The sequence below is a fragment of the Physeter macrocephalus genome, chromosome 4 (genome assembly GCF_002837175.3).
Source record: "Physeter macrocephalus isolate SW-GA chromosome 4, ASM283717v5, whole genome shotgun sequence".
Classification (NCBI taxonomy): Eukaryota; Metazoa; Chordata; class Mammalia; order Artiodactyla; family Physeteridae; genus Physeter; species Physeter macrocephalus.
In genome coordinates this window covers 59,882,684-59,909,190 of record NC_041217.1, presented here as the reverse complement: position 1 = coordinate 59,909,190, position 26,507 = coordinate 59,882,684, and the positions used below count along the sequence as shown (strand labels likewise).

General features: G+C 36.3%; 1 protein-coding gene across 5 annotated transcripts in view; it reads right to left on the bottom strand.

Annotated features, from left to right (window-relative positions):
- The window catches only part of POU2F1 (POU class 2 homeobox 1), a 188,625-nt gene that overhangs the window by 100,462 nt on the left and 61,656 nt on the right, over window positions 1–26,507 (bottom strand). The window contains exon 1 of one of the 5 annotated variants that reach the window (XM_028488673.1): window positions 8,430–8,530. The exons of 2 other annotated variants lie outside the window; for them this stretch is intronic. The gene's annotated coding sequence lies outside the window, so the exon portion shown is untranslated. Of the gene's footprint in view, window positions 1–8,429; window positions 8,531–26,507 lie in introns of those variants that run through there. 2 more of the 5 variants (XM_028488675.2, XM_028488671.2) reach the window with 2 other exon arrangements.

Genomic DNA, 26,507 nt, shown 5'->3' with positions numbered 1-26,507 from the left:
ATCCAGGAAACTGGTATAATAGAGCATATGTAAAGTTCTATGTTATTTTACTGTCACATGTGTAGATTCATGTAACCACCACTGCAATCAAAATACGGAACTATTTTTTCACAAAGAATTCCCTGCTGCTACCCCACTATAGGCATATCCACTCCTCTCCCTCTGGCTATTCCTAATCTTTGACAATCACTCATCTGCCATCCATTTTTATAATTTTGTCATTTTGGGATTATACAAATGGAATGATACAGTATATGACCATTGGCATTTTTTACTCACCATATGCCCTTAAGACCCATCCAAGTTATTCTGTGTATCAACAGTTTATTCCTTTTCATTGCTGAACAGAGTAGTGCATGGTATGGATGTACCATCGTTTGTCTAACCATTCATCGATTAAGGGACTTTCTGGTTGCTTCCAGTTTGGGGTCATTACAAATAAAGCTGCTATAAACATTCATACACGGCATGTACATAGGATCACAAGCTCCACCCTGGGAGAAAGTATTGGCAAAAGACATACCTGACTCTCATCTATAATATACAAAGCACATTCATGTACATATTTTTATGTGAACATAATTTTTTTTTCTCTGGGATAAATGCACAGAAGTGAGATTGCTTGGTCATATGACAAGTATATATTTAGTTTTAAAGAAAATTCCAAATATTTTCCAGAATGGCTGTACCATTTGACAGTCTCAAAACAATGTATGAGAAATCCAGTTTTTCTAAATCTACACCAGCATTTGGTAGTGTCATAACCTTTTTAAATGTAATTTTTTTTTTGGTGGTACGCGGGCCTCTCACTGTTGTGGCCTCTCCCGTTGCGGAGCACAGGCTCCGGACGCGCAGGCTCAGCGGCCATGGCTCACGGGCCAAGCTGCTCCGCTGCATGTGGGATCTTCCCAGGCCGGGGCACGAACCCATGTCCCCTGCATCGGCAGGCGGATTCTCAACCACTGCGCCACCAGGGAAGCCCATAACCTTTTATTTTAGCTGTTTTAACAGGTATGCAGTGATATCTCATGGTGGTCTTAATCTGCATTTCCTCAATGGCTTATGGACCATCTTTTTATATGCTTATTTACCATTCATATATCCTCTTCAGTGACATGTCTATTCTTTCTTGAAATTTTTTAGAATGCAAAAATCTCTCTTTTTTATTTTGGCTGCACCACGTGGCTTGTGGGATTTCAGTTCCCCGACCAGGAATTGAACCCAGGCCCTCGGCAGTGAGAGCATGGAGTCCTAACCATTGGACCGCCAGGGAATTCCCCCCAAATCTCTATACTTTCTAATGGATTGGTTTTTTTCGGGTTCAGTTTTGAGAGTTCTTCATACACTGTAGATAATAATCTTTTATCAGATATGTGCTTTGCAAATGTTTTTCTTCATTGTGGAGCTTGACTCTTCACCCTTTTAGCAGAGTTTTGCACATAGAAAAACTTTTTAATTTTGATAAAGTCCAGTTTCTCAATTTTTTTCTTTTATGGACTGTGCTCCTGGTGTCGTGATTAAGCACTTTTCACCAAGCCCTACCTCCTGAAAATTTTCTTCTGTTTTTATCCTAGTGTGAGGTTTAGGTTAAAGGTTCTTCCCCCACCCCTCCCCAAATCATTTGTCAAAAAGACTATTCTTCCTCCACTGAATTTCTTTTGTACTTTAGTCACAAATCCATTGGCTGTACTTGTGTGGATATTTCTGGGTTTTCTATTCTATTCCATCGATCAATGTGTCAATGCCTCTACGGATCAAGCCCTGAGGTTTGATTCCTACAGCTATATAAAAAGTCTTGAAATTAAAGACTGATTCTTCCCACTTTATTTTTCTTTTTCAAAGTTTTGTTAGCTATTCTAATTAGCCTGCATTCCTGTATTAATTTGAGAATAACCTTATCTATTAAAATCTTAACAGAATTAACAGATAGATGCTACTATACATAAAATAGATAAGGAACAAGGACAATATCTTGTAATAAACTATAATGGAAAAGAATCTAAAAAAGAATACATATATATGCTTTTCAGCATATATATATATATATATATATATATATATCTCACTTTGCTGTACACCCAAAACTAACAACATTGTAAATCAGTATTTCCATCAAAAAAAACAAAAATAAAAGACTCCTAGGGGCATTTTGAGAGGAACTGCATTAAACCTGTATATCAATTGGGGAAGAATTTATCTTTCCGATGTTGAATCTCCTAATCCATGAACACAGTACATCTTTCCAATTCCCTATATCTTCCCTGATTTCTCCCATCAGCATTTTGTAGTATTCAGCATAAAAGTCCTGAACATGTTCTGTTAGATTTAAAATTAAGTATTTTTTTTTTAGTCATTCTTTTAGGGTAAGGCTGCTAGAAACAAATTCTCTTTGTTTTCCTCCATCTAAGAATGTCTTGATTTCTCCTTCATTCCTGAAGAATATTTTTCCCAGATATAGAATTTGAGGTTTTGAGCTCTTTCTGTACTTGAAAAATGTTACCCCGCTGTCTCCCAGCCTCCATGGTTTCTGATAAGAAATCCATTATCATTGGAATGTTTTTTCCCCATACGTAAGTTGTCATTTCTATTTTCAACATTTTTCCTTTGTCTTTAAGTTTACATAAGTTTTATGATGTGTCTTACAGATTTCTTCAGGTTTATCTTGTTTGGAATTTGCTCAGCTTCTTGGATGTGTAGGTTTATGTCTTCTGCCAAGTTTGACAAGTTTTCATCCATTATTTTAAGTACTTCTTGGCCTTGCCTGCTTTCCCCTCTCCTTCTCTTACTCTTGTTGTAGTCTTTCTTTTGTCATAATCCTATAGGTACCTGAGGCTCTGTTCATTTATTTGTTCTATTTCTCCTTCTTGTTCAGATTGGGTAATTTCTACTGTTCTAGACAGATCACTCTATCTCCTCCATTCTGCTGTAAGCCTACCCAGTGAGTTTTTTATTTCAGTTACTATGGTTTTCAGTTCTAAAATTTCCATTTAGTTCTTTATTTTTTTAAATATAAATTTATTTATTTATTTTTTGGCTGTGTTGGGTCTTCATTGCTGTGCGCAGGCTTTCTCTGGTTGCAGCAAGCAGTGGCTACTCTTCCTTGCGGTGCATGGGCTTCTCATTGGGCAGCTTCTCTTGTTGCGGGGCACGGGCTCTAGGATGCGTGGGCTTCAGCAGTTGTGGCACGCGGGCTTAGCTGCTCTGTGGCATGTGGGATCCTCCCAGACCAGGGATCAAACCTGTGTCCCCTGCATTGGCAGGCAGATTCTTAACCACTGCGCCACCAAGGAAGTCCCTCCATTTAGTTCTTTATATTTTCTGTTTCTTTAATGAGGCTTTCTGCTTTTTCACTGAGACTTTATATTTTATTTTTTATTTCTCTCCTTTTACTGTTTTGGTGAAGAAATTACTAGTGGAAGTGCTTTAAAAAATTATGGGAATATGTGAAAAAGAAACAGAAACCAGCCTGAAATGTCTCCCATGGACAGACTTTTGGACAATTTGAACAAAGTAAATAAAAATAATAATAATTATAATTATAACCATTACTCATAGGAATTCATGAGTCCATGCTGATATAAATAAATAAACAGGGAGAAGAGAACGTTCTTCCTTACAGTAGAATGTCAAGAAAATTAACATTTGGAAACCATCATAGCAGTAAGTTCACTCAAGAAACAACCACTACTAAATCTAGAGGGCAAAAATTTGATGACAAAAATTTACAGTTTGCCCACAAAATATATATTAATTACAAAGGGAAGAAGTGTAACTTGCAGTAAAGAAGCTTGGTAAACATCACCTTAATCGAGTGATCAAAGTTAATATCACTAGTCAGGGGAAAAAAAACAAAATTGTGCAAACCGCCCCCCCCAAAAAAATGAGAACACAACTTCACTTCTGTGATATTCCTGCCACAGACACATAACCTGAGAAAGTATCACATAAGCCCCAATTCAAACACATTCCACAAAATGTATTCTTCCAAAGTGTCACAGTGCTGAAAATCAAGGAAAGACTAAGATAGAAGAATACTAAAGAGACAACATGACAACTAAATGCAATGCATGATCCTGGATTGGATTCTTTTGCTATGAAGGGCATTTCTGAGACAACTAGAAAAATTTGAATATGGTCTATGGATTAGTTGATAGTAATGTATTATTGTAAATTTCTTGAGTTTATGTTTGTATCATGACTATGTAGAAGAATGTCCTTATTTGTAGGAATTATACACTGAAGTATTTGGAAGTGATGGACCATCAAGTCTGAGACCTACTCTCAAAAGGTTCAGGGAAAAAGTTACTTGTATTATTTTGCAACTTTTCTAAAAGTCTAAAATAATTTTAAAAGAAAAAGAAAGATTTAGCAAAGAAAAAAGGGAAAATGAAAAGAGATCAACAAACTACCATACACTGTTTTATTATCCTAGTGGAGTCTTGCTCTCCCCACTCCTCAGAAATCTCTGATCACAAGATGGGTATTAACACTGGCAACACTATAATTCTTACAGAATTGTGAAATGTATAGATAACCTAGCATGAGAGTGCACTTGAAACAAATTAAACAATATTCTGATAGACATCTCAAAATATGAAGGAGTCTACATTCTAAAGCTCTACATTGAATTAATGGAAGTTCAGTAAAATTTATACTCAGATCTAAGCACTAAGTTTTGAACAACTTTCCACAGTTGGTGTCGTATCACTTATTTATTATCCAAAGAAAGAAAAAGAGCTTGAAATCCATTACAACCAAAAACTCTATTAAATATTTTAGAAACTCAGTTAATTTTAAATAAAATCTACCCAGGCATAAGAAAATATTAGAAGATGAATTTTAAATGTGGTGTCATAGATATATTGTCATGTTCTTTTAAAACTACTATTTTAGTGGCACTACAATGTGTTATGTCTAAACTTCCTACTTAGGAGACCCTGAGCAAAGGACATCACATCTGTTATGGGTTGAACTGTGTCTCGCCCAAGATGTTAAAGGCGAATACCCAGGATCTGTGAATGTGACCTTATTTGGAAATAGGGTCTTTGGAGATGATCAAGTTAAGATGAGGTCATTAGGATGAGCCCCAGTCCAATACTATTGCTGTCCTTACAAAAAAGGAAAATTTGAACACAGAGACAGATATATACAGAGGGCAGACAAGAAGAGAGGCATGGAACAGATTCTCCTTCACAACCTTTAGAAGGAACCAACATTGCCAACACCTTAATCTTGAATTTTTAGCCTCCAGAACTATGAAACAAAAAATTGCTGTTGTTTAAGCCACCTGGTTTGTGGTACTTTGTTACAGCATCCCTAGGAAACTTAACACAACATTTGAACCTTAATTTTCTCATTTGAAAACTGGGAATGATTATGCTGTCTCCCAAGGCTGTTCTTAAAATTAAAATGAGACTATTAGTTATTTTGAAAATAATCAGGAATTATAAAAATTATAACTGTATTATTCTAATATCTTGATAAATATTCAATAAATACTACTCAAGATTTTTCTCCTGTTATAACAAGAAATTTTAACTGATGCTTTTGAATATTTCCATGTCTTTTAACTGAGTTTTAATCCATAGGCCAGAAAATTATCTTTACTGTACATGGTAAGAACAGTTTTATTAATGTTTGAATTAGCTGAACAAGGCTGAAGTAGAATTTGGTTTCCTTTTTCTTCTTTTTTCTCATGCTTTAATCTTTAAATAACATTTCTTAAGAAGTATGAGTTTTCTCTTTTGAAAACTTTTTTAAAAACTTTTTTTTGAGATATGATTGACATACAAAAAGCCATACATATTTAATGTATACAGCTTTAATGTATACAAACTAGATAAGTTTGGAGATAAATATACATCTGTGAGACTACAGCTAAAGCCATAAACTTATTCATCACCTTTAAAAGTTTCCTTTGTGTCCCCCGCCCCGTTTTTTAATTAAAAATTTTTTTGTGTGGGGCAAGAGCACATATCTAAGATCTACCCTTTTAGCAAATTTTAAAATATATAATACAGTACTGTTAACTATAGTCTTCTGAAAACTTAAAATCTAACTACCCGCCCCCCGCCCCAAGAAAAAAAACCCACTAATGCCCCCTCTGGCCACATAAGCACTATACAGCAATCCCAGGCAGTTGTGATTCAGAGCACTGGAAACAATCAACAGCACTGGGATGGCCAAAAGTGGAGGACAGAAGAATATGAAGGGTTTAACAAGTTGACTATCCAAACAAAAAGCAAGACATAGATTTGTGCATAATGCTTTCTTCTCTTTGCTCTACTTCCTGTACCACTGTACTTTTCCATGTATTAAAAATGAAAGCACGCATGTAGATGTGTATAGCATATGCCCAACAGAGTAGGAATTCAATAAATGTTTGCTGCCCCAGCCCTACTTCACCTCCTTCCCTTCTACTCAGAGGATGATGAGTAGTTTCAAGTAATACTTAGGGTAGTTAATAACTTTGTAATCTCATCATAATGTCACTGTATCAATAAATTTCTTACCACCTTCACAAGATCCAGTTAGTTAGAAAGAATTTAACTAAAAAAATAATAAAATTTGTCAATATATCTCACCTTTTATAAAGCTCTAACACATTACCATCTAGAACAGAAAGGTACCAGAAAATCTACTTTACATTATTTCTCATTTTGAATAATAGAGATTAAAATGCAAATAAATTATAATTCTTTGGTATAAGATCTCCACATTACCAGGAATAAAACAGTTATGTGACATGGGCTACTACAAAATGTACTTTTTTAAATCTCACTGTCTACATTCTGTGCATCCCCACTCTCTTTTGGCCAGGCAGGTCGTGGTGGTAATTTAATGAAAGATTCCTGGGGAAAGGTGAATTTCAAGGGATAAGTCAGGTTTTAAGACAAAGATTCTCCTGGTTTGGGCAAACTCAGGTACTCAAGGTATTTTACTAAAGAAGAGGAATTTTCTTTATACTTTCATCATTACATCTTCATTTAAGATCATCAGCTTTTGTTTATCCCAAAGCCAACCAGACACTTGAAATGTCTTAATTTCTGACTAATATTCTTTGCTGTAACATCAAAATTTTTCATTAAGGGTGTCAACTAATTTTGAAAGGTCTGTTTTAAAAATATTTTAGGAAAATAATCATTGTCTGATGATCAACTATAATAAGTAAAAACACTGTAGAGACAAATGTTCAGTCTCACTAAATATACCTCTGGACTTGCTCAAAGTAGTTTAGTTTAAACATGTATTTATAATATACAAATATTATATACTTTTTGAGGGGGTGTAAAATTTACACCTTGAAATTACATTATAAAATAGCTAATATGATTTCTGTAGGTAAAATCATTACAGAGGAAGACACGGTTTTATGGTTTCTCTACACGACCTCAGTATGTCTCTAATGTGCTCAGATTTTTGAATGGGTGAATTAAGAGAGGAAATAATTCCATAATCAGTATCAGTTAACAAGGGATAGGCTGGATTTACGATTAAATTTTAATTCCAAAAATAAACAGACTTCATAGTTTAGTAATAGGCTTTGACAACAGAGAAAACTGTGTTTAAACTCCAGTTCTACAATTCTAAAATTCTAAACTATATGACCCTTCCTAAGCCTCAGTTTCCTCATCTGTAAAACAGGTACAACCATACTCCCAAGGGTTCTCCTCAGATTTGAACAAAATGTATCCAAAAGCTTCAATGGCCCCTAGTAGTTAATTAATGGTTGTTAATATTATTGTTAATAGATAAAATATTTTACGTAGAATAAATAAAACCATTTTTTCTTTGCTGTTGCTACAGTGACATACTCTGTTACACAAAAGGTAAATCCATATGAAATGTCACTATGGTTTGTTTATTCCCTTAGGCATGTTAATTTATATTTAAGGTACTTAAAAAAATGAGAATTTTTAAAAGGCATGAGACTAGGAGTCTAGATTCTGATCTCAGCTCTACACTGGCCAAGGAAGCACTGAACTTCCTTAAACAAGTTACTTCATCATTGGTAAAATGTAGGTTATAATATTTTGATTATAGTTTAATTTTATAAAACTATTATTTACAAAGAACTTCTATTAAACTACCACATAGGGATTATTGCTAATATTATATTATCACGATAAAGATGATACATAACATGTACCCTATTTGCATTAATTTCACAACTTTTTCAAAAGAAACCAGAGCCTAACCTAAGTATTAGGGCAATCCTAAACTAATTTCCATTGAGGGCTAGGGCACAGGCATTCTAAGCATAACTCAATTATATCAATAAATATCAAACAAATTTCAGAGTTAAAAATGAAATATATATATTTAAGTCATTTTTATAGTCATTCCACAAAATTAAAGGCAATCATCATAACACCTGGATTTATCAGAGGCCACTAAATTAATAGCTTTTATTAGCAGAAAATATTTACCAGGTATAGAAAGACTGCATTCTTTCTTTGAATTGATTCATTGAAAACTGAGAGTGGTTTGGTAATTAAAAAGTCAGGAAAGCTCTTCTTACTTTTCCAGTCTATGAATACAAAAAGAGAAAAAGGCAAGACTGAGTAAGTTGTATAAAATAACCTAACACTTTAAGTGGGAACAATTACAAACAGTGGAGAACACTGGATTACCCATCAAGGTATGGTTAGCTGCCTAAACATAAAGTGATTAGAGGCAGGCAGCTCTCTTGTGCCTACTTCCTCATCTACAAACTGGAGTTACTAGCACCTGCCCTTACTTCAGCAACGTGGAGGTAAATCAGAAAGTTCTTGGAACATGTATTATAAGGGGGTGGTCTTTCATGAAGCTAGATAAAAAAGCCTACTTAGTATTTTCTTTAAAGGGTATATTTCATTAACTTAACAAAAGACCCCAAAATCCAACACTAACCTCCCTCCAAATTTACAAGTATCTATTTCAACTGGCTATACCCACACACACATAGATAATAGACATAAATGAATACAGACTGCTATCAGTGTATTCTGGAAAAAGGTGCAAGATTACATTTTGTCTTTGAAAAATGAGAAAGATCAATACTTGGCACACACAGGTGTGTAAATTTACCATCACTGGTTGACCATCACATTCTTTGCAATGAGGCTCAGAACCCTAATAGTAGGTTGAAGCAGCCAGCCTTAACAGATGAAGAGGAGTTGGTACATGCACTGACTCTTATTTGCCAACTACCTCTACTACATAGCTTTGTTTGAATTAGTACAACTAATCAGTAATTGGTATAAATTAGTATAACTGATCGAGTAGTATAACATTAATGAAAACCATCTAAGTTTTATATAACTGTACTCAGTACTCATGTTAACTAGATCATATCATTTTTTTCTATATATTCTGTGATGTTCCTAACTACTTCATGAAACTTTGAACCAAGAGCTTAGTTAAGTTCAATGGTACAAACAAAATCAAATACGTAAATAGTTGAAACTATCTTCTTAAAAAGGAGTTATTTTTTTGAGAGAAGGGGCTTATAGTAGCTCATAATACTTGAAAATAGAGATCAACATTAAAATTCTGCCACCATTCTCCAATAGTGGTCAAAAATTTACTAAGACATTTTATTATGTTATACAACTGAAAAGAAACTGAATTTTTTCTCTCTCTTGAAAAAAAGTCTGATCTGTATGTACTTTAACTTCTTTAAAAGAATTTTTAAATTGTTAAGTTGTAAGAGGATATACCTAAAACAAAAAGCAAAACAAAACAGAAACACATGGACAACTAAATACACAAAACAAATATAAACTTCAGCACACCCACCAAACTCCTCCAGAGCAGGAACTATAATGAATAAGGAAAACCCACCTACCCTTCCTCCTTTAGACCAATGTGATGGTTACAAACTGACAAGCTCTTTCTGGCTGTCCACTGGCACATCTACAGACCTCTTATTCTTTTGAAATTTCCCCAACTTAAATTGGATGCAAATAAGCCAGGTGTGGTCCCTACAAAAGTAATCCTGCTAGTCCCTACTGAGCTGCCATAGAAACATGCACAGCTGGCAATGGCAAAGAGGTCGTGTACTGGCCTCAGACTAGCTTAAAAAGTTTCAATACTCATTGAATGAAATAACAATTATGGTATCTTAGTAAAGAACAAATACAACAACAACAACAAAAATCCCTCTTTGCTTGAAACACTAAGCAAAATAATGGAAAGTATTTTCTTCTAGTCCAAAAGTGGCTTTCAGCCTGGCAGCAGCTATTAATGTGTCTGTGAAAAGTTACAATTACCAATGGCAACCATTCTTTTACCAAAGAAATATATTTTATGAGTATTCCCTGTAGGTCACTTAATGTAATAACCAACATCCAGAGAGAAACAATATAAGGTCTAATCTAAACAGTAGTAAATACCGTGTATCTTTTCCTTAAATAAATTCAGTATAACTCTTCACTGGTTTTACTAAAAATGTTTTTACAGCAGTGATTCTCAAAGGGCAGTACCTAGATCAGCATCATCAGGAAAATTACTGGAAATGTAAATTCTCGGTTCCCTACCCCAGACCTACTGAATCAGAAACTCTGGGCATGGGAGGTCTAGCAATCTGTGTTTTCACAAACTCTCTAGAAGATTCTGATACACGCTAAAGTTTGAGAACCACTGATTTACAGTGCCAAATTTCAGAGGAGGCTGAAATATGAAATAGAAAATGCAATGCTTTATCTGACCCCTTGGAACTAAGTAAGGCATAGTAACAAATGTAAAGGAAAACTCACTGGCCTCCTGAATTAAGTCTCTTTGCTAGTATCTCACTGCCTAAAATATATGCAGAAATTAACAGTGGTACATCATGTCTGTCTTTCCTACCCATGCCAAGCACAAAAGGAAAATCAGAAGTGTCTGTTCCTGATTACTCAAGGAGAGGAGGATCCTTGCATGTAAGACTCAATCCACTGCCATTCCCAGCCCATTTCCAATCACTGAGGTCTTCAGACACAGGGCAGCAAACCTAACCATTTATTACTTTATAATAAAAGAGAGATATCTTTTTTCAAGATATCAAACATGTATGTAGGGATGAGCCTGAAGTTTGAGTCATAAATTTTAACCTTCCTCACTACAGTTGGCAATCCATATCTGTGGGTTCTGCATCCACGGATTCAACCAACCAATGTAGATCGAAAATATTAAAAAAAAAAAAAAAAATTCAGAAAGCTCCAAAAAGCAAAACCTGGCAACTACAGACAGGGCATTTGTATTATATTTACAACTATTTATGCAGCATTTACATTGTATTAGGTATTATAATTAATCAAAAGATGATTTAAAGTACTATATCAGAGGATGTGTGTAGGCTATATGCAAATACTGTGTCATCTTATACAAGGGACTTGAGCACCCTTGGGTTTTGGTATCCACAAGGGTCCTGAAACCAATCCCCCCAGTGCCAAAGGATGACTGTACTTGTAAAAAAAATTTTTAAGAAACATACATGGATGCAGTTCTTCCTTAGTATCTAAACATAGATTTGTGCATAATGCTTTTCTTAATGCTTAGACAGTTCATGTACTACAAAATACTCTTCATTTTTCTATTAACTTCTGTATAACCATTTATAATTCCTTCCCTATTTCCTTTAAGACAATGGGCAGCACTTCAAAAAAGAATCCAGCCCAGGTAGTAACATTAAAGTGATCAGAGAGATATATAATGGAGAAAAACCACTGGGTAAATCAAATATTCCATATGTCATTAGAATCAATGAATTCAAGCCAATTGAATAGTTTTCTGAAGGTCATAATTTAAACTAAATTGTTAAATACCTTCAGTATTATACCTGCAGAATGTATTTTAAAAATCATATTTTAAGTAAATTGAAGACCGGTCATAATTTACAAAAAAAAAAAAACCACAGGAAATTCAAAGGAGAGTGTTTATTTACTTACTCCCAGGATTATTCTGTAATCTGTTTTGTGATAAGAAATATGATGAAACTTACTCAAAGGTCAGATTCTTGACTTTACGAACAAGGCAGGAAGAAGAAATGAATATACATTTGACTTGTTTTCTCCTGCTTGTTACTTTCTTTTCTTAAATTAGAAAATACTTGAATTATAAGAACATTTTTACTCAAATATTCAAGGAACATTTTTACTTAAGGGATAAATTCAAATCTCAGTTTTTAAGCTTAACGTATTTCCAGCAGTCTCTATTCTTTTGGAAAAAGAAATATAAAGAAAACAAATCCTAAGGTCATCACTATTGTCATATAATTAAAAAAAATTCTACATCAAAGCAGCAATACAGAAAAAATTTAAGTAGGAAACTGATTCACAGGCTCCTCTTTCTCCTTGTTAAATATCGGTGTTCCTTCAGGCCCATCCTTGGTACACTTCTCACTATACCAGTGACTGCCAAAGTATTGTCCACTTCTCACTACACCAGTGACTAAGAAATTGTGTGCAAGGTTGTATGATTTATTTTGGAACACCCTGTGAGTGATGGCACAGCTGAAATTCAGATCCATTTTCTGATTTTTAGTCCATATAAGTGCTCTTCACATTGACCACCTCCCTTTTAGAAATGCAAAAATATTTTCCAACAATTTTATAAAGTCACTTTTTAAAAAGTGATCAATGTCATGTCAATCTTTTTAAGTATACTGACGATTGATCATTATTCTCTAACGGTCACTTTATAATAAGTGTTTATATATTCATTCATTAATTCATTCACTCAACAAATAACTTTAAGAAATTATTATGTATAGGGCTCTGTACTCTGCTCCACAGGGCCAGAAAGATCAATCAGACATGAAAAGCGATCAGACTGAAAAGCTAGAACAACACATTAGAAATCTATAATTTAAGTAAAAGCTGAGAAATGTTTTTACTTTTTGTTAAAAGGGAACAAACATATGCATATTTTAATACAAAAGAGAAAATGTAGTTTTCATGAAATTTTAAGGATTCCTTACTTATGTTGAAAACCTATAAGTAACTAGATATTTACTGAATAAAGTTTATTTTTTAAAAAGTAGATTCAATATGTAAATTTTGTAACATAATTTGGGGTTTGGGATATTGCCTTTCAAGTTTCATATCTAAGACACTATGATCCTTTGCCATTATCTCTTGTCTCCTATGTAAAAACCTAGATTTATAATTCAACTTAGTTCCACTGGCTGAATACAGAATAGGGTAAAAATAAGGGTAATTTACAACAATCGAGTCAGTAAAAGATAGGAATTTAAGTTATGACAATCTGGCGTGATTTTTACGCCATCATAAAATTAAAATTAATTACCAAAAAATGTTAGGCCATGTTAGGCCACCAACATAAATACACCAGGAATTCCCTGGTGGTCGAACGATTAGGACTCCTTGCTTTCACTGCCGAGAGCGCAGGTTCGATCCCTAGTCGGGGAACTAAGATCCTACAAGGCGGCGTGGCCAAAAAAAAAAGAAAGGAAGAAAGAAAATGCATAAAATGCATACACCACCACAGGGATGTACACCAAGCTCATGGGCCTTACAGCCTTTGCAATTTCTGTTCCTTCAGTCTAGGATGCTTTTGCCCAGTTGGCTTCTTTTTATTTGTTATTCTAGTCTCTGACTGAAAGTCATCTCCTCAGCGAAGCCTTCCACCATGAAATCTTAAGAACATCCCCCCGCCCCCACTGCCCTGTCACTATCATGTCACCCCATTTTATTCTATGTTCTCATAATTTAAAAACTTATTTACTCACTCCACTAAAAGGCAGGCTTCCTGGGCGCAGGCATCTTTTTAGTCAGTCTTATTCACGGTGGCAACCTTAGTGCATGATTGAGTACAAGAGGTGCTCAAAAGTATCTGTTGAATGAATAGTGCCTAGAAAGTCAGTAAGAATAAGATCAGGGATATCAGCTTAAGTCCACAATAAAACAAACTCCTTGAAAGAAACTACTTTCAAAAAAGACAGGACTATGTGCTCAGAGAACTCATCTACTGATCTTTAATAACAGCAGCCCTCCTAACAAAACCCTACTGTAAGTATACTCCTGATAGCAAATCTGAAATTCAAAAGTTAAAAAAAATTCTGTCTAGCAAATACTTCTTTTTAAAAGTCAGGGCCATAGGGGAAAAAGACTAGCTTCTGGTTTGTGTTCTTGGCCATTTAAAAAGCAACAAGTTTTATTTTATTTACTATGTTTCCCCTAGATTAGCAGGGGTTCTCAGAAACAATAAATTTAGAACTGTCTTCTAATTAATGGACATGAAATCTGGGAACATTCTGAGTAGAAATTCCAGATTCAAACTATAAATCAAGACTGACATTCAGGATCTTGGTAAACAGGGGTAAGCCTAGTTAATACTTAAATTAAAATTTGCTCAGCAGCCTATAAATAGACACAAATCTTACAAGAAACTCAGCCATTCCAAATCACATCTTGGAGACAGACTGTGCCTTTTAACTTTGCAAAATAAGACTAATCATGTTGGGAGTCCTGTTGAGATTCCAGCTTCTCTTTGAAAAATTCTGAATAAGAAGTCAATCCCTCTATTTGCTATGGCTGAACAAGAAAGCACACTATTACAGGAAAGCAGATGAATCATTTATCTGTTAGTCAAGCATTTACTATGCACCAAGGTGTTAAAAGAGGTGTGTAGTTTACTTAGATTTACCCATGTTACTGATTTCTTTGCTCACCATTCCCTCTTGCATCTCGGTCTTTCCTTCTGAGTTCAATGTCCCTCCTTCTTAAGTACATCCTTTAAAAGTCCTTTTATTTTTTTATTTTTTATTTTTGTGGTATGCGGGCCTCCCTCTGCTGCGGTCTCTCCCGTTGCGGAGCACAGGCCCCGGACGCGCAGGCTCAGCGGCCATGGCTCACGGGCCCAGCCGCTCCGCGGCATATGGGATCCTCCCAGACCGGGGCGCGAACCCGGTTCCCCTGCATCGGCAGGCGGACGCGCAACCACTGCGCCACCAGGGAAGCCCAAAAGTCCTTTTAGTGAAGGTATGATAGTAACCAACTCAGTTTTTATTTGTCCAAAAAAAGTTATTTCATCTTCATTCTTGAATAAAAGTTTAGCTGGGTAAAAATTTTAAGGTTGGTAGTCATTTTCCCTCAGCATTTTACAATTTCATTGTCTTCAGGCTTCCATTTGTTGCTATTGAGTACTGTGAAAATGTGGCACTTTTATGGGCAATTATCTATTCTTCCTGTCCTCTATTAAGATATTCTCTTTAAAGCTGATTTTCTGCAGTTTCACTATAATATATATAGGTATAGAATTTTTATCTACCCTGCCTGGGCTTTTATCCTGCTGCCTAAAACTGAGAATTCATGCCTTTCATCAGTTCTAGAAAATTCTTAGCCAGTGTGTATTTGAATTGATAATAGCTGAGAACTATCTCTATTATCTCTGGAACTACTGCTACAATTAGATTCAGTTTAAACTTGCTCATTCTATTCTCCGTACCTCTTAACTTCTCTTTCATATCTTTCATCTATAAGTATTGCTATTCATCTGCTTGTTTTCCTGACATCTGTCATTAACTCGCTCTTCAAAAAGTATACCTAATCTACTCTTTAACTTGTTCACTGCGTTTCTAAATTTCAATAACTATTTTTTTCCTTTCTAGAGATTATCTCTTTGCCAAATCTACTTAGTCATTTTCACAGTTTGTTTCTTGCTCATGTTTTCAATCCCCTTTTATTACTAAAATATTTAAAAATTAAATAGTAAACCTGATTGATTCCAATAATCTAAAGTCTGTGGGAGGCAGCAGGGAGTCTACTTCTATTGTTGGTTGTTTTGCTGCAAGTCTGATGTTGGCTTGTTCCTTCCTAGGTTCTGTAATTTTGGGTTACAGACTCATATTTAGAAAACTAATCTGGAGGAGTCTGAGAAGCATAGGTTGAAAGTACATTCCTTCAGAAAGGCCATACATTTGCCTCTGCCCAACCTGAGGCACTTCTAGCCTGGGATCACTTTTATTTCTTGGCTTTCGGTTTCCCAGACCACAGAGATAGTATAAATTTAAATTTCAAATCTGTATTTAAAAAGAGCTAAGGTTACAAATTCTCAGGGAAGACTTGTACATAAATGTAAGGTTAAGAGACAAGCCTTCATTGCAGCACTCTGATGGTAGATGGATTTTTTTCCTGGCCTACCCTTTAGCTAAGGGTACAGGTCTTTAAGAATTCCAAGCTTTATGCAGGGATCTCAGCTCCATTTCCCCACCCTGAAAAGTCTAGTCTTCTGTCTAGAACAGACATTAAAACACAAGGCTCTGGAGGGTGGTTTGGACAAAGGCCCTTAGGGCAGCCCCAGTGTTAATTTTTGGTGACCATACGTTTTCCTCTTCATGGACCCTGTGGAAATCCCTCATATCCTTGAGCTTGCACGAAAAACATGTAAAGGGATGTTACAGGCATTTGTAGAAGTCTTGCAGAATTTCTCTGAATAATCCATTACATTGCCAGAGGTCTCTAAGAATAAGGTGTAAAATAAACAATTTCAACCTTCAAAAGCAAGCTTTAAGTGTTGTTTGCTCCTCTGTGTTGCCGTAGCACAGTGTATCCTCTATCACAGCTCTTCCTTTACTCCACTCTTGTCACTGTGGTTTAAGGTCTCCTCCCCTGCTCTGATTTTAAAAGACATTTCTAGTGCTCAGTAATCCAAGGTAATGTGTCAAAAATGACGTTACCTCAGTGATTCCTGCCTTGGCTACAATAAGAAAATAAGAAAGAGCAGACTGTTTCTTTAGCTATACTATAACTTTGGTGATAAGGGTCAAGCACAGTGACATGGTTTACAAGATGCTCTCTAAATTTTTTAAGAATGGAGATCTACCAAAGAAAGGTTTTGAAAAATGCTCTTAACAGGACAGCAGGAATGGACAATTATCGGCTGATTCTGGGCCATGTGTCACAGTAATCTAGATGGTGGTAGCTTAAACTCAGAGATAGAAGCTAGAGGGACATATTCTACACAGTTTTTAGAGGTAAAACTGACAGGTGTCTGATTTGATGTGAGGGATGAGAAACGGATTGACTCAGGCTACAGAAAATGAACTAAAACAAAAAGATGAAAGTTACAACAAGGGGACATATTTCAAATTAATATTAAGGGAGAACTATTTAAAAATTAGCATATTTACTAAAAAAAAAAAAAAAGGAATGATTCTGATTATACCACTCACAGTTAAAACTTTTTCATTGTATTTCATTTGATGGGCACCAGGAAGTCAACTGCAGCAACGCATCCAGGACTTCTACTATCTGGCCATAACCTTCTCTCCCAACCTGACCTTTCACTACTCCTTTACCTTCCCTAAACTTCAGTTAAATGGAGTTACTCACGCTCACAATTTTCTATGACTGTCCTGTATCTTCTCTCCTTTGTTCCACTTGTTCCTGCGGTCAGAAACCCCTCTAAGTATTCAGATTCTACCCATCCTTCAAGATCTAGTTCCACTGCCACTTCTTCAATGAAGCCTGCCATAAACAGCCTTCTTGAAAAGAGTTTCTGTGCCTTATTCAACGCTGGAGTTTTCTGAAAATCTACCACAATGCCTTTTCTAAAGGCACTGAGAAATGAATACTTGATGGCGATGCTAGAGAAAAAATTAAATTCCTTGAAGGGAGGCTGAGCTTGAACTCTGATTTCCCCTCTAATATTTAAGATTTTGTGATTCTATAACACCTCTATTCAAACAGTCTTAAGATGTACCTAAAGAACTATTTGCTTTTAATATGTTAAACATTAATTAAACAGTCTTCTTGTACCAGATACTGTATTAGGTAGGCTTCAATGAGATCCCATTTAATCCTAACAAAATTCTCTGAAGCAGTTATTCTTTGTAACTTAAAAAAAATTTTTTTAAGCAATTTTTTAATTTAATTTTATTTAATTTTGGCTGCATTGGGTCTTCGTTAAGCGAGGGCTACTCTTCGTTGCAGCGCGCCAGCTTCTCATTGCGGTGGCTTCTCTTGTTGTGGAGCAGGGGCTCTATGTGCGCGGGCTTCAGTAGTTGCAGCACGTGGGCTCTAGAGCTCAGGCTCAGTAGTTGTGGTGCATGGGCTTAGCTGCTCCGTGGCATGTGGGATCCTCCTGGACCAGGGTTGGAACCCGTGTCCCCTGCTTTGGCAGGCGTATTCTTAACCACTGTGCCAGCAGGGAAGTCCCCTATTCTTTATTTTACAGATAAGAAAAAGCAGATTCAGGCAGATTGTCCTAATACAGATGCTGTAAGAGTGGCAAAATAAAGGTACAAACTTTAACTTTAAGCCTACTGCCCTTAAACCAACATCACAGCTGCCAACCAATTTAGAATTTAATTTCCACATTTAAATAAAGAAAAATACATTGAAAATATCACAGACATGAATGAATCCAGTATAGACTACAAATAAAACAAGTTATTCTTTGATACTTGCAACAACAAAAAAATTTTTCAGCAAAGCAAAACTACTCAGCAGGTTCAATTCAATTCGACAAGCATTTATTTATTGTGAAAGGTGTTAACAAAATTCTGAAAGAAATAGGCTAAGAATAACATTAAAGTAGAGAGTCTATCATTGTATGTATTAGAGTTCATGGTGGCACAGAAGAAGATTCTATAGCTTAACACTAAAGATGAAACATCAAGTTATGCCCCATTTTTCATTAAAAAGCCTCTTTTAAGAGAGAAATATAACCTAATATTTCATAAGCTCCTCTTCACAAGCAGTGTTCTATAGGAGCAGGGTTTCCCACTTTTGCCTCCAGATCAGACTATGGAGAGGTAAGGATCACCTACATTAAAATGTATAAAATCTTAGTTTCACCAAAAAGTTTTTTTTTTTAAGTTTCTTGGACTATTTACAGTGGGAATGGCAAAGTAAGTATAGTGTGGTATTTTCAAATAACTGAAAAATAAACGAGAAATGGATTTTAAGTCCTGATCATTATCATTCTGTCAAATAACAACAGAAAGCCAGAGATGCAACGTGGTCTAACAGAAAGCAAAAACTGTGGAAGCCAGAGCACTGGGCTTCTACCTCTCACTTTTCACAAATTTACGCAAGCAAAATATGAAGCTAGCTAGTTAAACTCAAAAGTTAGTATATACTATTTGTTAACTAGCATGGATGCCAAGGATGTTTCCTTATGGAAAACAGAAGACTACTTGAAACTTTTCATCCTAACAAACTACAGAAGCTAGCAAATTCTTGTCTTCTACCACATGTTGATACCTGGGCATTTAAATGGCATTCCTGTGTCCAACTTTTCAAACACATTAGAAAGATGAAAGACCTTAAAATGTCCCTTCACACAAACAACAGTCTAGCCCTGGATTGCCAAATGAGAAAAAGCAACTATTCTGGACTCTCCACTTTCACATTTTCACAATACCGCTGCCATTTCTTCTTACAAATAATCACCAATACTCACAATTCTGATCTTTGTACCTTACTCATTTATCTATCTATCCAATCATCCATTCATCCTAACAAACACTGAATGCCAGCCATCCTGTGTATCTCTGACATCTAGCTGAGGGATCAGCAAATGTCTTCTGTGAAGTAAATATTAGAGGTAGTAAATATTTTAGGCTCTGTGGGCCCATGATTTCCAGCACAAACTCTTCTTTTTCCTTCTGTTTTTTTAAACAACGCTTTAAGCAGATAAAAACTATTCATATAGCTCAGATGTCTCACAAAAACAGGGCGGTTTAGATTTGGCCAAATATTTATGATTCAGTGGATGCCCAATAAATATTCCTGAATAAAATTTAAGTTGAATAAGATTTAGTTCCTTTCCTCAAAAAGCTCACGATGCGGTGGAAGAGGGAACAAGTAGTGATTCAGTACCAGATAACGTGATATGAATGAGGTACGCGTAAGATAATAACAGGTTAATGCTCAATACATGTTAACATGTACCAAGCACTATTCTAAGTATCTGACATATACTAACTAATCTACTTTCATAGGAACAAGCCTATAAGGTAAGTTCTCCTATTACTCCCATTTTATGTATGAGAAAACTGAGTGATACAGAGATATTTAGTAACCTGCCCAAGGAGACCTAACCAGCAAAGAGTGGAGCTGAAGTTTTAACCTGTCTAGTCTGTCTCTGGAGCAAGTCCTGCATTTAAACTCTTAGCTAAGATGCTAAAGGGGCTGAGAAGAGCTGTAACATCTAAATCAGACAAGAAATTCAGAGGACAGTTCACTGAGAAGCAGAAACAAGTGAAAACAAAGAGTACCGGGATGGAAAAGTATAGAAAAAGTAAAACATGGGAAGGGAAAGAGGTGTGATGCGTATTCACAAGTCCAGGAAGCAGCAAATGGTATATGTGAGGTGAGGAAGTATTGGGAGGTGAGGTTAGAGGTGAGCAAGGACAATGTCATCAAGTCCCTCATATTTAAGTTTCGACTTACCTTAAAATACTTAAAAGTTTAAATTTTGACCTTAAACCTTTAAGGGTTTTAAGCAAGAGTAACATAATTGTTTTTTAAACTTTTTTTGGTAGTTTACTTGGTAGCTGTATGAATATAAGTTAACAGGGCGTAATTCTGAAAACTGAACCATCACGTGAGCCCAAGGCAAGAGTGGGGGCTAGAACTAAGGCAGTAGTCCGAGAAAGGAGAAGAAACAAGAATGAACAGCATTAAGGAGGCAGCCTTGCTACCAATTTAAATGCTCAGTTGGGTGAAGGAGATGAGCTGAATGACTGCCAGCTCTGGCTCGAGTGACTGAGTAGGTGGTGGTGCTGAGTAGGAGGAAAACATGAGTACAAGAAGGGAAAATGTGGGAGTAAAGAGGGAAAAGAATGAGTTTGGATATGTTTAATTTGATATGCCTATGGGTTCTCAGAGGTTCAGCAAGTAGCTGAATTTATAGATCTGAAATGAAGAGGAAAGGTCCCTATCTTCTTCCTTTTTAAAAAAAAAAAGATTTATTTTATTATTTATTTATTTATTTTATTTTATTTTTGGCTGTGTTGGGTCTTAGTTGTGGCACACGGGGTCTTCTTTGAGGCGTGTAGGCTCTTCTGTTGCGGCGCACAGGCTCCTCTCTAGTTGTGGCACGCGGGTTTTCTCTCTCTAGTTGTGGCGCACAGGCTCCAGAGCACGTGGGTTGTTGTTTGCGGCACACGCGCTCCCTCGTTGAGGTGCACGAGCTCAGTAGTTGTGGTGCACAGGCTTAGTTGCCCCGCCGCATGTGGGATCCTAGTTCCCTGACCAGGGATCAAAGTCGCGTCCCCTGCATTGGAAGGTGGATTCTTAACCACTACCACCAGGGAAGTCCCCCCTAACTTCTTCCTGATCAAACTATTCCTCAACACACTGCCTCACTCCAGAATGATTCCACACACCAGGCAATCCTCCATGTCACTTATAAACTGTCACCTCTATCCCTCATTCTAACCATATCACAATTCTATAAACCTCCATAGTGATGTCAAAAACTGTCTGTCCTACAGACAAATGCCAAGGATCTCTAGATCTTCAAGCTTCAACTTTTCTTTATTCAACCAGCAAACTAAATCTTCCTTATTCGCTGCTTTGTTAACCTATCACCTTGCCTGGTGTAAAAAAGAGCACCCGCAGGAACAGGAGTATAACAAAAAAAACACACCTAGAAAAGAAGATTCTTGATAATAGTTTTCATTGCAATTTCTAATCTAAGCAAATGTGCATTACACTTTGTTCCCTCCAGGATAGGGGAGGGAAGACGTACAGTGTGGAGGTTACAGCAAGGATTGCGTCATTTTAGGTTCCTGATTGCATGGTGAAAGGTTAACATTGCACAAGCAGTGCGGTCAGCTTAAGGAGATGTTTGTATGCATCATGGTGAGCTAATTAACTTGAGCTAAATTTGTATTCATATTTGTTTCCTGGGGGATGGGGTGGAGATATTATAATCGCAGGCTTCTATTACCCAGTGGCCTTTATTACACCTTGTACTAGACCATTGTTTCTTAACCTCAGCACTATTGACATTTTGGATTGGGTAATTCTTTGTTGTGGAGACTGTCCTGCACAGTAAAGGATGTTAGAGGCAGTGTCCCAGGCCTCTAACAACAAGATGCCAGTAGCACCCTTCTCCCAGACATGGTCAAATATCTCCTGAGAGGCAAAATCGCCCTCATTTCAGAACACCGCTTTAGACCCACATAAATTTACTTAACACCCTTTTTTTTGTGCTTCCCTCTCCAGTTCCGAACTCTCCTCTGGAACTAATCCTGATTCCTGGAATGCTTTTCCACATTCAGCACGCCAATCTTTTGTTATTCAAACAACTCTTAAAACCCCCTTTTTATAAGCCTCAAGCACCACAATTATGTCCCAGAATTCTAAAAAGCATGAATATTTACATGCTACTAGAAGGCATTCTCCACTGGATCTGATCTTCAGTTTGCCAGGAATTTGTCTAACAACACGCTGGTTAATTGTAGAGGTGCTTTAATATTTTTCATTTGTCCAATATCTAGTTCTCTAAGTCTTTACAAAGTTCTAGTATTCTTCAACTTAATAGGCACCATTTATTGAGCCCTTACTGTGGCTCAATAACTGTTCTAAGCACTTTGCTACATTATCCTCAAAACAGCCCAGGACTCAGACATAGGCAGTCTGGCTCTACAACCCCATCGTCAACCCCTAGGCGACCTTGCCTCCCAAATGTTCATCAAGAACTCTGCATCTACTCTACCTATTCAAGATTTTATGATCTCAGATCATATACAATCTCAAAGTTTTGTTTTTTTATTCCATGTTCTTTTGTTTTTCCTGTTAGAGTGTTAAGAAAAACAAACTAGAGGGACGTACAGTTTGCACTGACCAGTAGTATCCTGTCTGACAGAAACATCAAAGAGCATTCTGTGAGCCCAGCACATTGCCTAGAACATAGTGGTTCTTCAGTAACTACCTGGATGCCTAAATGGATGCCTAAAACATCCTAAATTTGTATAATAATCCAGATTGAAGTGCTTTGATTATTTTGTCTTTTTGATCTTTAATTATGTCTCTTCTGGAACTTCCTTCTTTCCTGAAGCACTGCGTCCAAATCTACATACAATATATGGAGATATTCTGGCACAATATATTTTCTATGTTTCTAACAACCTTCTCTTAAAATTCAGAACTAGTCTTTCGGCTGCAGTACATCAATCTGCTATCTTCAAATAATAAACAACAATAATTTAAAAATTCTCTCTCCTAGTAATAGCTTGAAAACCACCATCCTACAAGTGTAAACTGGAATATTTTCCCCCACACACATCAATAAATTATTTTAAACTTGTACACTATAGCTCTTTTGCCATTTTTCCTTATTCAGACAATCGCGGTCTTAGGCATTTTGCTACTGGAACAACACTCCCAAATACTTTATGTGCATTTTGAGTAAGACCAGTCTATAAATGGACCTCTAGAGAACTTATATTTCTTCATCTAAACCAGACCCAAATGAAGACTAAACACTCCACCCTCCTCCTCTGGGGATGTAATCTTAAAGCATTTAGGATGGTGGGATGGGGGTGGGGACACTATTTATATGAATACCTTTGATAACATGATTTGCATTAGTGTTACCTGGCACTTTAAAAGCACTTAATAGATGGCAGCCCCAAGTGCTCCTACTTTATTGCTATAACACTTAGCATAATAGCAAGTGCATATGGACACTTAATAAATGCCTCTGGCATAAGGATTGCTTGAAATCTAAGAAGCTGATAATTTAGCACAATTAATTTCTGGGAAGGGGTTAGAAAGAAGGACGGTCTTCCTTTTTATGCTTAGCTAGGACTGGGAAAAATAAAAGCCTAAGACTGGAAAGAACAGGCAACGGAAAGTATTTCAATGAAAAGGGAAGGGAGGTCAAAACATTCACAAAAGCCTAAATTAATTTCAAAGAAAAGAAAAGCAAAATTTTTAACCCACCTTGACCCTCACCTTTAAATAACAGTAAGGGTCATGTAAAAACCTAATGTCAACTATCTTTTTAAAGGTTACTGTTATAGTACTGTCCATACCTTTAGGTAATTTGGGCTGACACTGACACACAAACAACTGACAGTAGAAACTGTTTTGTTGAGAGCCTAACAACATGTTTGGTATGGGAAGTGTTCAGTTATTTTTCCACATTCTCTGAATGAAGAGACTAGTTATAAAAACTTAAAAACAGCCCCAAGTAACAGAATAAAGTCACTTAAAAAAAAATCAAGTTCAAATGCCAATCATCTTTGCTACCTACAGCATCCACTTTTATTTTCATAAGACCAACAAAGTTTTATTTTTTCTTAGATTATAAACTTTTATACTATATTTTAAAATACAAATCATTTTATCAAGTCAGAATTCTTAGCCTGTTTCCAAACGTATAGTTCCCACTAATCACTACCTTTTCCTCACTCTAGACAAGTAAACCTGCTTGCTAAGTCTTCCACTTAGTCCCATTCATCATCCAACTCCCATCAACATTTGTTTCCTTAGGAACATTTATGCTGTAGTTACCTCTACCAAGAACTGCATTTCTCCCCTACTCTAAATCATATCTCTTCTCATTTTTTACGTATTCCTCAAGCTCTTATAACTAAATAATCCAATATTTCTATATTTATCTGGTTTGCAAGGGTAGGTCACAAGTTACTCCCTTAACTCTGTTATATATTCTATCACGGTGGGAAGGACATCTCTAAGGAAAAAAAATGGTTCAGCATAAACCTACATTTGAAAACTATAACAGCTCTTGGTCTGCATCCTAGGGCAGAGATTAATTGTATTATATTTGTACAACAAAGGACTGAATTTCTTTTTTAAAATCATATTTGCTAAGTCTCATCCATGAATGACATTTGTTACATACCACAACCCTCCACCAAATATCTGGGAAGTATTCTGCCGTTATTGTCAGGAAGAAACAGAAGAACTTAGGGACACAAATCTTGTTCCAATGGCATTTGAATACCCTTAACATGCATAATTATGTAAAAATTAAAGAGTTTGTCTAACTAATCACAGTCAAGTGAAAAAATATCTTTCAAGTGAACACTTCATTTATAAAGTGCTTTGTTTAAAGTAAGACTCAAAGACACAAATATGTACCCATGTGAAATAGAGGTCTTGAAAACCAAATCTAGGTTTAAAATTATTTTAAATTCCATTATCACAGAAAGATAAATGAAGTGGGGGAGTAGCCAATTAAAGTCTACAAAGTGTCTGGCATATTATATGCCCTCCAATGTTTGCTGAATTAAAGCAAAATCCCTAAGTCAGCATGTCTCCTTTTGGGAAACATGTCGGGGACAGGTACAAATGGAGTTCCCAGACAATCTAAAGAGACTCAATTCCAGATTAGAAAATGGCTGATTTTTATCTTTAGTTTCTATACTGTGTTGAATGATAAACATAATATTATCCTCATCTTTGAGTCCTAAACATATTATGTAGTGTCCTAAGATTTCTTGAAAGTAATATTCATGGACCAATGATGTATATACCTTGAGTCTATAGGAAAGACAGACTCCAGTCATTTAATCACTATTTATTAATTGCCTGCCATGTGCCAGGTGCTGGGGATTCTGGGGGTTCAGCAGTGAGTAAAACAGACAGGGTTCCATCCCTCTTGGGAGTTTTCTGTCTCATCACAGAGATATATAATGACAAATTATGATAAATGCTATAAAGGAAAAGAACAAACTACAATAAGACCATATATCAGGAAGCAGTTTTTCTATGGAAACTGTCTTTGTGTTGAGGTCTGAAGAATGAAGTGGGAATTGACCAGGCAAAGGGAGTGGTGCAAGGTCAGAGCGTGGCACCTGTGAGAATCTGAACAAAGGACCTGGGTGGCTCAAGTGAGGAGAGGGAGGAAAGAGGGGAGGCTGGAGAAGTAGGCATGTGGGATGTTAGTCTTTATTCTAAGAGCAGCGGGAAACAATTTTAAGCAGAATGACATGATTGGATTTCTATTTTCAAAAGATCATCCTAGCTTCAGTGTAGAGAATAAATTAAAGGAAAGTTATGGGAGACTACTATTATGCTGCAAGACAGAGATGATGACTATTAAGACTAGGGTAGCCAAGAATATGGACTGAGAAATGGGCAGACTTGGGAGTTATTAAAGGACATAAAACAGGCCTTGGTAGTAAGGATTTGGTATGTGAGTCCACGGTGGGTGTTGGAAATGACTCCTAAGTCTCTGGCTTGGGCATCTAGATGAGTAAGGTGATGCTATTCACTGAAATACAGGACACTAGAGAATGACATGTAGCATCAGTTAGTGGTAACCGAAAACATAGGGATGGATACATTTGGTAGGTTGTAGAATGAAAAGAATATAGGCATCCAGGACTGAGCCTTCATGAACTCCAATGTCTAAGGACAACAAAGGTAACAAAGCAGAAGCTACTAGAGGAATCAGAGGAAAACCAGAAGAGCATGATTTCACAGCTTCCGAAGGGGTAAGGTTTCAAGAGAGAGATAATGGACAAGAAAGTCAAATGCTGTTGAGAGCTCGATTAAGAAAAGGTCTGGAAAAATGCCCACTGGATTGCATGACCT